The sequence below is a fragment of the Rhinopithecus bieti genome, unplaced genomic scaffold, assembly GCF_001698545.2.
Source record: "Rhinopithecus bieti isolate Rb0 unplaced genomic scaffold, ASM169854v2 scaffold_1348, whole genome shotgun sequence".
Classification (NCBI taxonomy): domain Eukaryota; kingdom Metazoa; phylum Chordata; class Mammalia; order Primates; family Cercopithecidae; genus Rhinopithecus; species Rhinopithecus bieti.
This window is the reverse complement of record NW_016803373.1, coordinates 506288-520860: the sequence shown is the minus strand read 5'-3', so window position 1 is coordinate 520860 and position 14573 is coordinate 506288. Positions and strand designations below refer to the sequence as shown.

Below are 14573 nucleotides of genomic sequence, written 5' to 3'. Positions count from 1 at the left end.
CACTATATATTCATTGCTGTGATTGTTTAATTTGTATTACCCCCAACACACACAAGCTCCATGTTCATTTTATTCACTATTGTAGTCTCAACACTACCAGAGTGCCTGGTAAGTATTTGCAGAATGAATTAATGATTGTCTTGAGCCATATATTCAGTGACTACATCTGGTCATTTTAAATTTCATGCCCTAAAAGGAAGTATCTCCAAAGCTTGTTGTGAGCAGAAAAACCCTTTTCTGCACCTTTGAATGAGTCTTTCCAAGGGTTCAATATTTAAACAACATGACATGTGAACACAACTCAAAAGAAGCATGTCAAGGACTGCTGAAAAAGCCCTTCTCTACCCACTTCTTTAGTTAGTAGTAGAAATCCCTTTGGCGATTTATTTAGGCCTTAAGAAATAAAACTCAAAATGCAAACACCACTGGTCAAGCCATTGGCCTTCATTCATTCATTCAGCAACTATTTTGTAAATAGCTATTAGGTGCTATTACAGGTGATAAGCACATCAGTAAAAAAGGCAAAGAAGGTTCCTGCCAACATGGAACTTATAGTACATAAGCAAACAAGTAAATGAAGAAGAATTTTAAAGAAACATATGTACATGGAAGAAAATAAAATACAGTAGTGTAATACAAAGGGAATGAGAGTTATTCTAGGTAAGGTGGCCAGCAAAGGCCTCTCTGAGTATGTAATTGGTATATAAATAGATAAGCAGAACATTGAAGAGAATGAACAACCCAGAAAAGACTCCTGAATAAATGGAAATGTACCACCTGAGAAAGGGAGCATTTAAACTTGGTGAAGAAGTTTCAGATGCTTTAGTAGTCGACATAGGCATGGGCAAGGACTTCATGTCTAAAACATCCCAAAGCATGGCAACCAAAGCCAAATTGAACTGGGATCTAAATTAAACCTAAGTGCTCTGCACAGCAAGAAACTTACCTCAGAGTGAACAGGCAACTACAGACATGGGAGCAAATTTTTGGCAATTACTCATCTGCAAGGGCTAATATCCAGAACCTATAAAGAATCATCAAACTTTACAAGAAAAAAAACACCCATCAAAAAGTGGCAAAGGTTATGAAAGCGAACACTTCTCAAACGAAGACATTCATACAGCCACAGACACTGAAAACATGCTAATTTCACTGCCATCAGAGAATACAAATCAAAAACCACATGAGTACATTCACACGTTCGAAATAGGCAATCATTAAAAAGTCCGAGAACAACAGGTGCTGGAGAGGAATGGAGAAATAGAACATTTTCACTGTTGGTGGACTGTTAAACTAGTTCACCCATTGTGGAAACGTATGGCGATTCCTCAAGGATCTAGAACTAGAAACATATGGACCCAGCATCCTTCTGGGGATCTACCCAAAGGATTATAGTCGCTGTATAAAGGGACAATGCACATGTATGTCTATTGTGGAACTTTCAAATAGCAAAAGATTTGGATCAAACCAAATGTCCATCTGTGACAGGACTGGATTAGAAATGTCGCACATAATACACCATGGAATACTATGCAGCCATAAAAAAGGATGGTCGTGTCTTTGTAGGGATATGGGATGGCAGCTGGAACCATCATTCTCAGCAACTATCGCAAGACAGCAAAACCAAATACCACATGTTCTCATGCATAGTGTGGAACTGAACAATGAGTCACTTGACACAGGAAGGGAGCATCACACGGGTCTATTATGGGAAGGAGGGTGCGGGAGAATAGCATTAGGAGGAAATATACCCTAATGTAATGCGGTTAATGGGTGCAGCACACCAACATGGACATGTTATTTACATATGTAACAAACCTGCACATTGTGCATATGTACCCTAGAACTTAAAGTATTAAAAAAAGAAAAAAAAGCAAATGAAGGTATAGCTACACCTCACAAAAATGAAGGGCCCAAAATGTAAAGATGGAGCCATAAGAATATTTCAAGGAAAATCTAGAACAATTTGCTATAACCTAAAGATAAGGAAGGCCTGCACAAATAAGACATGAAAAGCAAAATCCAGAAACGAAAAGAATAATAAATTTTCCCATCAAAATTCAAAACTTCTTTAAGATCAAAAGACATCATAAACATAACATGTAAACAACTGGCAAAGATAAATATTTGAAATTGTATAATGAAATAACTTCTAGTATAAATAATCTCTATAAATCATTTTTTAAAAGCCACTAGAAAATGGGCCAAGTAAATAAAAGCATTTAACAGGGGAGACAATATAATGCTGTAAACATCTAAAAGTATTCAACCTTGCTAGTAGTCACAAAGACAAACATTAAAGCAGTAGTTGAATGCCAATTTTTACCTATCTGATTGGCAAAATTTTAAAGTGTGATAATATAAAACTTGGCAATAAGATAGGCAAATGCATACTCTCATACTCTGCTGCTGGATATATAAATTAGAAGATAATTTCAATAAAAATACATATACCATGATTTATATATCCCATTTATTATTATTCACCCTAAAGAAAGACTTGTGTGTGTACACAAAGAGGCATGCACAAAAAATGCTTTGCAATATATTTTAATAACAAAAACTTAGAAAAATGTCTACCAGTAGGATAATGTTATTAACTATAGTATACTCCTACTGTGAAATGCTATGCAATTGTAACAATGAATGTATTAGAGCTACTCACAGTTACAAGGTTTGAAGTTGATGACATGTTTTTAGGTGAACAAGGTTGCAAAGTTTATGTAAAGCACACTATATATTTTTATGGATAGATACACACTCATGTACATTTATATATATATAAGATCTGGAAGATTAAACACTATGCTGACAGTAGTGGTTCCCTCAGAGATGGAGTTAGGAGATGGACTGCTGCATTTGTCAGAGGAGATTGTGAATGGTGATCAAAGGGAGACTTTAGCCTTATTTGTAATGTTTTGATTTTCAACAAGGAAAATGTGTTCCTTGTTAATGTCATTTATCTTAGCTTTTCTGATGAAACCAAACAAAACATTTTTCCTGGAAACAGACTATCAGAATCTCAAGGATGCTTTCTGTGCATTCCCAGAGTTGGAGGTGTGGGGGGAACATGTCCTATACTTCAAGAATCACTTGTTGTACTGGGAGATATTATTGGTTAGCACACCTTGCATGTGAATAGAGTGGAAAAAGAAAACAGTTGAGAATTACTGCCTGTTTCTATTTTAGAATTCCTGAACTATATCAGTTACTTATAGATGCATTATATCATTGAGCCTCACCACAATCCTGTGGAGAGAAATTATCATCTCCTTTTGACAAAGTAGAAAAGTACAGCCCTCAGTCCCTTCACCCTCAATTGAGGCTGTTTTACGTGGTCTGACTGCTGCTTCCCATTCATTGTGCTGAATTAGAGTTTGCTTCTTTACCTGTCTTTCTCTTAAGCCAGACCATGAGTCATTGAAGGTCAAGGATCTTGCATATCTCTACATCAAAATGAGATTAATTTTGACTTACTTGGGTCACTAAGTTAGAAGACCACAGAGTTAGAACTGGATCCCAGTTTCCCTGACTCCAAGGTCAGTGTTTCTAGGCCCACAGCCCAACATTTACCAAAGAACATCAAGGAACATGTGACTCAGAGAGAATATGTCCTTTGTAGTAAAGAACCCACTTCCCTCTTCACAGTCAAAATCCCCTTCCTTAGCCAAGCTGGATGGACATTCCAAATTGATTTCAAAGGAAGTCATAGTTCAGGACCTCCCAGATCCGACAAAAGACCGCCAACTCTCCATCTCAGGACGGCCTCCACTGGGATCTGGACAGGCCATGTGTCAAAGCCACCGGGAAACCAGGAAGTAAAATGGAAGACCAGGCAGACAGGAGTGTGGCAGCCACAACTAGAAATTAGCAGCTCTCCAGGAAAGAAAAAAGCAAGAGTCTGAGAGGTTAAATGTCTCACAGATTATCTCTGCACTTGGATGAGCTTCCAAAAGCCTTTTTCTGAGACACATTCAGGGCCAAATCATGGTGAAAGGGTAAGTTTTCTGCACATTCTGCCTGAAACACTGCCAGTCCATTGCCAGTCCATGTATGGTTCTTATAAGCAGGGTTTTTTCCTACCTATAAGAACCTCAATGAATATGTGGCTCATGGATGAGCCAGGAATATGTAGGCATCCTAGGTCAGCTCTTGGCTGTACACACGTGACACCATATTTTTTTCCAACCGTCTTAGCAATCAGATCATTTCCCAAAACAAGCTTCACACTACTGCTCAGATAGGATGGTATGGGGACACAGCTAGGAACCTTGGGAGATGAGTACTGAAATGATTTTTGACCTGCCAAGTGAGAAAGAGTAAGCAGGAAGTTAAGGTCTCCCTCCTGCCTGGTTTATACTCCTGGTGATCTCAGAGCAAGCCCCAGCACTCTGTACTGGTGGAAACAGCAGCCCTTCAGTGGTTCAAAACACAAGCCCTACTGCAATGCAATGTCTGTTTCTTGCTTTAGATCTAAATATACATGATAGATTATATATGTATATACATACATATGTGCATGTGTGTGTGTGTATATATGTGTTTGTGTACATACATGTATGTGTGTGTATATATGTATGTTTATATATATATATTTAAATGATATAGATATGAAGAGAAACACCTTTGAAATGTAGCTATAATAGTGAACTACATTTCTTTGGAAAAATACCTCCATAATTTCCACCCCAGTGATAATACAGAAAGTAAGAAGAGCAGGCAACTCCTGGATCTTTTGCTCTAACAAAATGGAAAGTTTGAGTACCTCCGTTCTTCCCAAGCCCCTCAGGAGTGACCATAACTCACATATGGTAGAGCTCTTTTTTCTCCAAGTCTGATCATTAGCAAAAAACAACTTTTTCTCTGAAGCAGAACTAGGGGTATATCCCACTTTAAGAAATGCCTAAAGTTACCAAACTCATAAATCATGAAATGTTTATCTACACTACAGAATAGCTCTTTGCAAAAGGATTCAATGCCGGGTAACTTTGAAAAACAAATCCCACACAGTACATTTAAAATAACGTTCAGTATACAAAAATGTTCCATCTACTTACCAAATTCATAAATCACTAGATGAGCAGCCATTACAAAGTAATTCTTCCCTTCACAAAAGAATGCAGTGCTAGGTTTCTTTGAATAGCAAATTTCAGTACACTCAAACTTGATGCAACATCCCAAGATCCAGTTTATACCCAACTTTTCAGGAGTACAGCTTGTGTACAAAGCAAGACATGTCTGATTTGGTAGACGGCCATTCCGTCCATGGAGTCCATTTTTCCAGATCCAAAAGCTAGGGACAATCTGAAGTGGCCTCGACTTTGCTGAAGAATGAAAATTCAGATTTCCCACAGGGATCTTGACACCGAGCCTGTGATCTGGACTGGAGAGGAGGTGGTGGCCCTCCTGGAAAATCATCTGTGGCCTGTAGCTCAGGCCAGGCCCCTCCACCTAAGCTCAAATATGTCTCACCCTGCAGGAAAGGTAGGACCCTGGAAAGGCTGGAGTATGAAGGGGAAAAGAGATAAAGGGACTGAGGTCAAGTTGTGGCAGGCAAACACAATGCGTGTGTGTGTGTGTGTGCGCGCACATGACTGTGTGTGGCACTTGCATTGTGTGTGTTGAAGATTAAGATTTGGTGGGGAGAAGAACACCCCCATGATTTGGGGCTACATATTTTAATTAAGGGGCCATCAGGGCATTTAAATCTTGTTTTTCCTCTCTGCTGAGTCATTTTCATTTCAGATTAAACAAATATGAAGAGCAGTTTTGGAGTATTTCATATTAAGCAAACAAATATGCAGAAATGAGCTTGGTTTTGGCAAGAGATGGGCCCCCAAACACACACACAGAAACTAACAGCAGAGCTGTCCCAAACATCCTCATCTCATGTTCTGTTTCGATTCCTGAGGATTTGTTGAAGTTTTCCTGACTCTCAACTTTCCTCTGGGAGTCCCAACCTCATGCTTCTCAAAATGCAGCCCCTCGGTGCAGAGCCAAAGGCCCAGAATGACCCCATCCGTAAGTATCTGGGCACATAGGATATGCCCTAGGTGACCTGAGGTGACCCACACTGGATGAAACAGCAAGCTCCACTTCTGCCTTTGTTCTGTCTTTGCTCCCTTCCACCTCAGTCTTTTCTTCTGTAAAATGAGATGCTAGAGTTTGTAGAAAAGGTGAGGGGGGAAAGTGCTAGATGGCTATCTCATTCTCTCACTCCCTTTCTAGGAAGAGAAGAGGATGTTAAGTCACATCACTATTATAGAAAACATCCCTCTTCCAGGGGCAGAATGGAGTCACAGAACATTGACTGCATTACACCATTCACCTAGTTTCCTGTCTGTCCTATACACACTGGAAAGAAACGTCAAATCTAATGTTTTCATTTGATTACCGAGAAGAAGAAGGAGAGAAAATACAAACTGAAGGCAGAGCATTTTCCAAATACAAAACAATGTATTAGAAATGTTATAATCCAATATCCCTTGGCCTGCTAAGATATAACTGCTTGGACAAGTTATTCAACCTTGGTGAGCCCTAGCAATCTCTGGCTTTTCATTTGGATCTTTTACTCTGACCTCTGACTTGCTGGAAACTTTTCTGTACATAAGTATCTTTCCCAACCAGCTCCTCTCATTTTCTTTCCAACCCTACCTTCTGTCCCAGGCTCCACAGCCCTCGGAAGCACGTGCTGGTGAGCAGAGGGCCATCTTTCCACATTACTGGGCACAAGAGGGTCAGCCTGAGGGACTGTGGTCAGAGGGTTTTGGAAGCAACCAAGGAAACATGCCAGCCCTCAAAAATCACAGAACCATAAGGTAAAAACTTGAAGGGACCTGAAAGCTCATCTTTCCCAATTTTCTCCAATTGGAGGTGAGAAAATAAGGCAGCCCAAAAAGCAGAGTGACCTCCCCCGAGGGAGCAGCTGCTCACAGCCACGGCCAGGCCCCTGGTCTTCCAGCCTAGCACTTGTTCTCTTATCTCGCTATCCCTATTGGCCCAACTTCCTGTTTTTCCTTCCTAAAACTCTGAGCCACCTATACCTTCTTTAGGCCCTGTCTGTCTCTGATAACTGGTTTCTTTAAACCAGATTGAAGTTACTTCCTTCCACCCTCTGAACCTCTGCACTGAATGTTCTGCCACCTACCTCCTTTCCTGCTCTTTATGAGTCACCTTGTCTGAGACCAGGCTTGCTGGGTTTGAGTCCTGTCTCCCCCTCTCACCGGTGGCATGCACCTGGGCACACACTTGAACTTTGGCACCTCTGTCTTCTTACCTGTAAAAATGGGAGTAATAATGGCCCCTGCCCATAGGAATGTTGTAAGGATGAAATGAGTTAACACATAAGAAGTGCGTAGAACCTAGTGCCTGTCTCATAAATGTTACCATTTATTTGTATTTATCTTTTGTTTTCACTGTGCTTGGCATTATGTTCTCAACAAATTTGCAAGTTAGGGGCAAAAAGCATGCCACCCCTAGCCACACCCTTATTTTTATATCCCTTAACACCTACATAGTAAGTACTCAGAGAATATCTGTAGGTTGGTTGGCGGGTATTTACATGATAGTAAAATAGCCAAGGACAATAATACAAACTTCTTGCCTTTGACCAGGACATTTCGCTTGGTCCATCCTGTGAGTGATGCATGCTGCCTCTGGAGAAAGTGCCTTGGGCTTCAGCAGTCATGAAACACCCAAGTGGTTTCCTATGAACCAGCAGAGCAGAAATCAGCCTGGGCTGAGGAGAACTGAGTGGCTGCCACTTCTGTGGGGGCAGTGATGTGATTACGCTGCTTGATCAATACTGTGAGTGAGAGTGCTCGCACCCCAAGAACCTTCCAGTTCAGCCACTCAAAGCCACAAGGCCCAGGAGCTTGTTTTGATTGTGCCATTTCCACCAGGACCATCCTACTCTTGCGGTTATGGCTGTGCTGTCTCTTGAGAACACATGGCTCTGAAGGGCGGCTTGCCTTTAGCGCAGGTTCAATCAACATGGCCTGAAGCATCACTGAGACATCAACCAGTTCTAGCTCATCTAGCTATAGGAAACCCTCCTGAACCCAGAAGAGGTCCTGTGTGATGCCAATAGACCCTCCTTCCGGATCCCTGCAGGAGACCCTCCTTGGAGAGAAACTTGGGCTCAACTTCCCAGACACCAGGCAGAGTCTGCCCTTTTGGCAGAACAGTCTTAGTGTCTTTCCCTTAACATACTCAAGACTCAGGAGATCAAGGCCTACCCTGGTGTTTTTACCACAAAGAGACAGGAGACCTCTTACCTTCCCTGAAACCATCAGAGACAGAAAGGATTTCTCCTCCCAGGCCTTTGCAACCATATCCTGTAGCAATAACTTCAGAAACGTTATGGGTCAGGAACTTCTAAAACAGCCAGGTACTAATAAGTCTCTGGGTTTAGGGACACTTTTCTATCAGTGTAGAAAGGAGAGATAGTTAAAAGTAGAAAATGGTATCACTATTAAAATTAAATGGGATAATGCATATAAAGAACATATAATACAATTCCTGGGATATAGTAAGTGCTTATAAATATCAATTTTTGAATAGTGGTGTGAATAGAACGGTGTATAGGAAGAAAAAGATCAGCGGTCGAGGTGGCAATCGTATGCTGAGCATCTGTTGTGAGCCCAGGACAGGTTGAATCATCTGGGGATAACAACAAAAAGTCAGTCTTTTTTCTTGCCAGGAGGAGATTTACATGACTAGTGCCTGTGAGCATTTGGAAAAACCAGCGAGACAATGAGCAGGCAACTTCATGCCAGGCCATGGCTGCAGGGTTCGTGCAATAGATTAGAAGACATATAAGTGGACCTGGATGAATAACGGACTTTAGGAAAGACCGTGAAGAAAAAATACAAAACAAGCAATCATGAAAAATTGCAGCCTCAACATCCAGGCTGATGAAAGAGGCAAAGGCTCAGGAAGACCTTCAGTAGTGAAAGGGAGAAAGAAAGAGAAAGTTGAATTCAGAACAGACCAGCTTGTTCTCCGACCTCACCAACCCCTGACAACTGTAGACCTCACAGGAACTTACAAGGCCTTCCAAGGCTCAATTGCCTTAGGAAAAACAAGCAGGATGAAGACACAGAGCAGTGGCTCTAAACTTAATCTACCTTTATTTTTCTGATGTTAGGCATGGTAGAACAAAGCAGATTGGCCCAGGGACATACAGACACTAAGAGTGAAGCCTCTCTAGCCCTATACCTAGGAAAAATGTGGCCCAGGAGTTCCTGACTGAATCCCAGAGCCTGAAAGCCTCATTCAGCAGTTGGGTTAGCACCAAGTGTCTGGGATTCACTTCCTGGTCCCTACCCCTCCCCACAAACAAGTCACTCCCTCAGCACCTGCAGTTTCTGCAATCCTTGCCAAGATAATGAAGTCATTGATCAAGAGAAGTTCAGCTTCTAACCCTTTCCATTTCATGCTTCCTTCACATTGCTGGCTGGATATTCTCTTCTGTGTTACTTTAACCTGCAGCCTCTGAACCAAGCAGTGCAGAAAATGTGTTTGTTTTAGGCGATTAAATATCTACAGGCTCCATATCCATTCAGGAAGTTTCCCCTTGAGTCACCAGCATCTGGTACCTACTCTTGATAAGTAAAGAGCCTCCCTCTCCATTCTACCAGGCCCACTCCTCTCCACTTCCTGGCCCAGCTCAAAAATACCACATTGCCGGGGCCGAATGTGACACCAAGGTCTTGCCCCATGCTGGCCTCAGAGACTTCTCAATCTCATTCTCAGAATGCCCTTGATTGGGTCTAATGTCCCAGCAACTCCACCTCTCCTGCAGAAGACTCACAATTACCAGCCCCTTTGCACAAGAGTTTATGGCTTGCGAGTTGCCCCTTTTTACCAGGTAAATGTATGCTTTCCTTCAAACTCTTGATCCTATCTGACTTGCCTACCCACCTGTGGGCTCAGATGATGCTTTGAGGATATAAATAGATATGAATGTAGAATTTTTCAGTGGTCATATCTTTATGCATGTCTGTCTCCCTGGCTAGGCTTGAGGAAAGGATCTTGTCATGGTCTTCTTTACATTCTCATGCAGAGCACAGAGCTGGGTGATAATCAGTGAATGTGCTGAGTAGCTGAGTGGATGACCTGAGGGCTCTGCAGTGTCCAGGAATGGCTGCTGACCTGTTCATCTCACTGCCAGGAGTTGAAAAGCTGTCATACACAGATGTCATACACATTATGCTCTTATCTTCACCATGGCACTTCTTCTAGGCCATAATAATCTGTCTCCTCTCTTGTGTGATCCACTGCACCTATTCCCCAAAACTTAGTAGATAACCATTTAGTGACTTAAATTTCTCCTTAAGTGTGTTAGTGTGTAAGTGTGAAAATTTTGTCTCCTCCTCAAGACAATATTAAGTCCCTGAAGGGCAAGAATATTTTGCATGTCTCAGGGCTTATGAGAGTACTAATAAACATTTATGGAGCACTTATTACGTATCAGGCAGTGTGCTAAGATTTACATGAATTTTCCTCATTTGGTTCAGGGCCTCAGAAGGATCTTGAACAAGTGAGGAGAACAGAAGCAGAAACTTAGCCAGATGACAGCAAGCTGGTCTCTGGGCCTAAATTCTAGTCCCAGATCTGGCACTCATCACCCCAGGGCCTGAACAGTCGCCCCATACCCAGAATGGGCTCAACTCCCTCTTCATTCAAACAAGGGGGCTGGGATGTGTGAAAATGCGGGAGTTCCAAGGCCCCTGTCAGTCCTGGCACTGTAAATTCTACCAGCCATGGTTCTAAACACTCTGGCGGGTGCACCACAACAGAATAGAGCTGCACCCTCATCCAGAAGGAATGCTGCTACCCCTTCAGCCCAGGCACATACTGTATTACAGTAATGAGAGCTTTGGCTGCTTTAAATATCACAAAACAAAAACAACGGGCAGCCCGAGTTCATCATCCCCATCCAGACCACAGAGGAGCACACCACCAGGCTGAGGCCAGAGTGAGATGGTGAGAGAAGCCCACACAGTCGCTTTCAGGGATCCATTGGCTCATAGCTGGAATGAAAATCACCAATGGCAGGGGCTATTAAGAGGCAGGCAGAGGGACAGCCTGCAAGGTCACACTGGGACAAAGAGGCCCTGGCTGTAGTGAGATTGGATATCTGGAATCCTGGATCCACCAGAGATGAGTTGGTGCCAAGCCTGAGGCTACAGGAACCACGGTCTCTCACCTCTGGGAGAGCCAGGAGAGTCCAGCCAAAGGTCTCCACAGAAATGAGGCTACAGTATCCCTCTGGGTCCTGGGAGGCATCTGCAAAGCAGAACAGCAAACATTAATCAGAAAGGCCAGAGTGGGTGAGCATGCGGAAAGCACGGGAGCCAGGTCCTTTTTCTCTCAATGATTCTCCCAAAAGCAAAAGGGCAAATCTTTAGGTGATTCTGGCAGGTCCTCCATGGAAAACCCCTTGAAGCAAGAGCTATGCTATTGAGAGTCCTTAGTAAATCCCCATTATGTAAAATGGCCCAGGACTATTCAGAAGCCTTATCAGATAGTGCTACAGACTGGATGTGTGTTCCCCCAAAATTCCTATATTGAAATTCTAACCCCCAGTGTGACAGTATTAGGAAGTAGGGCCTTTGAGAAGTGATTAGGTTATGAAGGTGGCACCCTCTTTCAGAGTGCTTTTAAAAGAGATCCTATAGAGATCCTTCATCCCTTCCACCATGTGAGGACACAGCGAGAACATGCCATCCATAAACCAGGCAGTGGACCCTAAACAGACCCTGAATCTGCCAGCACCTTGATCTTGGACATCCTGGCCTCCAAGACAATGAGAAATAAATTTCTGTTGTTTATGAGGTACCTGGACTATCTTTTTTTATTATAGTATCCAAATGGGGTAAAGCAGATAGTTATTTGATGTTAGTATGTGTCAAATCAGGGTGAAAAGCGTGTACATGAATCAGCTTCCCATATGGATGATGAATAAGGCTCATGCACACTCTCTTCCTGCAGAAGTAGCTTTGCTGCCCCTTTACAACTCTCAGGCTATTAGACTCCATTGCTCTAAGGCATTTCCTGGTGATTGGGGAGTGGAACAGGCATTTATCTCAGGAAGGTAGGGGTTAGGGGCAGGGAGATGCTCTATCTATATCCCATCTACCCCATAATAAATGGTACCTCTGCCAGAATAGAAAATTGATAAAAGATTTGCCAATATTTTTTGTTTGATAGTAAAGACGTGGGCACTCTTTCCTAAGCTGTAGGTTCTTTGCAAGATAAGGCTTCTCAATAACTGTGTGAGCCAGGGCTTTAAAAGGGAGGTTGAAGGTCTAAAGTCAAATGAAGGATGCTACCACCTCTGCCAAGATTCTGCTCAGCATTAACTTCAGGAATGTGCAGATCTGTCTCCTCTCTTGCGTGCAATAGGAGCCAATGGCATATGATGTCACCAATCCCATGGGGATCCCGGCATGTGCACAAAGTATCAAACTCATTTTGGAAAGACAGACACACTCTGGAAAGGCAGGGGTTGGGTGGATGGGGAGAAGCTATGGTAAAAAAAAAAAAATCCATTAGATATGAAAACCAGAAACTGGAATAACTACATAAGGGGAGCTTATGTGACTTCAGCACCTCCTTCCTGAGATCAGTTTTGTGAGGTTCCTAGCACACTACCTGGACTGCCCTTGAGGATGAAGATAGTATCTCTCTTTATTACCACTGAATCTCTAACACCTAATACAGTGCCTTCTACAGACAGGTGATAAGAAATATTCGTGAATTCACATATAGTAGGTGATCAATAAATTTTGCTCCCTTTTTTATATTCTTAATCTCTTCTACCTCAAGAACTTAAGCCAATTGGAGGTTTGTGTCCTATTTACCACACAGGGCTGGTACTAAATGAACAACATTGCTCTGGAAAACACCCTCTTCTCATCTTCCATCTGTCCTCTCTTCCTCCCTCACACTCACCCCTCTTCCGATGAGAACAATAGCATAATAGCAGGCTCTTCATTACCTTCCCTTCTCTGAACACCTCGTTGATGTTGATAACATTCTCTTAAACTGGAAACTAATCTTTTCCCATATGATTCAGTCTTATCTCTATTTTTATCTCATTTTCACAATGCCAAATATAATATGCTTATCTCATTATAAACTCTCTGATATCAGGAACTAGAGACTATACATTCTGTATAGGCATCGTGGCACATAGCACAATGCCTTATATACTTCTGAACAAACTGCATTACTCTTCATCCCAAACTATGACCTTTCCTAGTTATACTTTATGCTTTATCGCTCAATCTAGTCTTTCTCCATTACATATGCTCCCAACTTCCAAAAGGAAAACATGGCTTGAAATATTCATTAACCAGCATTTATTGAGAACTTATTACATATCAGAAAACATGGTAGGTGATAAAGAAGAAAAAATGTATACACACACACACACACACAGTATAAAAGATCAGAAATGCCACAGTTTAAGTCACTTTCCTTATTGAAGCCAAGGAAGTTAGCTAACTGAGTGGCTTATTAGAAACAGCATCTGACCAGCTGCTGAACTAATGGTGTAATCTTGGATGAGCCAAATATTCTCCCTGAGCCTCTGTTTCTTAATCCTTCATAATGTGAGGAAGACATACCCTCTCTCACATTAAGTTCCTTCTGGACAATGAGAAGTACCAAAGCTTATGTAATTAGATCCGATGGTAGAGAATAAATATACTGTAGCTATTGGCATAAGAATGAGAACCATGAGGTTGACATAGGGTAACATTTAAACTGCGTGTAACACCAACTACATTTAAGTTCACATCAACTGACTACATACTCAGAGACTCTAGCAGTAACAGACATTCAATGAATGACCTATACTCAGAGTCTCACACATGAATCTAGTTGGGTAGGGAATATCTATTCAAAATCAAGAGCCAACAATAGGAGATGATACATTGTTCATGTTCTTGGTTTTTCTGAACTCACTGCTTGCATGGGACCTAAGTATAAGCTGCTTGCATAGTCAGTATAAGCTGGAGAAGAAGGTAAAGGATGTAAAGAGGGTCTCTTTTTTCCAACTGATGGGAGAATTCAAAAATTTTCTAAGGAGAATGAAAGAAATAATCCAAGAGGGAAGACAGAGTGACAAAAATTACAACGAACAGGGGGGCGGAGCAAGATGGCCAAATAGGAACAGCTCCAGTCTCCAACTCCCAGCGCGAGCGACACAGAAGACCGGTGATTTCTGCACTTTCAACTAAGGTACTGGGGTCATCTCACTAGGGAGTGCCGGACAATCGGTGCTGGTCAGCTGCTGCAGCCTGACCAGCGGGAGCTGAAGCAGGGCGAGGCATCGCCTCACCTGGAAAGCCCAAGGGGGAAGGGAATCCCTTTTCCTAGCCAGGGGAACTGAGACACACAACAACTGGAAAATCGGGTAACTCCCACCCCAATACTGCGCTTTAAGCCAACTGGCACACCAGGAGAATATATCCCACACCTGGCTGGGAGGGTCCCACGCCCACGGAGCCTCCCTCATTGCTAACACAGCAGTCTGCGGCGATCTATCCGCAAGGCAGCAG

At 42.4% G+C, this 14573-nt stretch overlaps 1 protein-coding gene across 5 annotated transcripts in view; it reads right to left on the bottom strand.

The window, feature by feature from the left end:
• DDR2 (discoidin domain receptor tyrosine kinase 2) overlaps nucleotides 1-14573 on the bottom strand; it is a 165578-nt gene that overhangs the window by 74338 nt on the left and 76667 nt on the right. The window contains exon 1 of one of the 5 annotated variants that reach the window (XM_017881721.1): nucleotides 7148-7225. The exons of the other annotated variants lie outside the window; for them this stretch is intronic. The gene's annotated coding sequence lies outside the window, so the exon portion shown is untranslated. Of the gene's footprint in view, nucleotides 1-7147; nucleotides 7226-14573 lie in introns of those variants that run through there. 5 annotated transcript variants of the gene reach the window in all.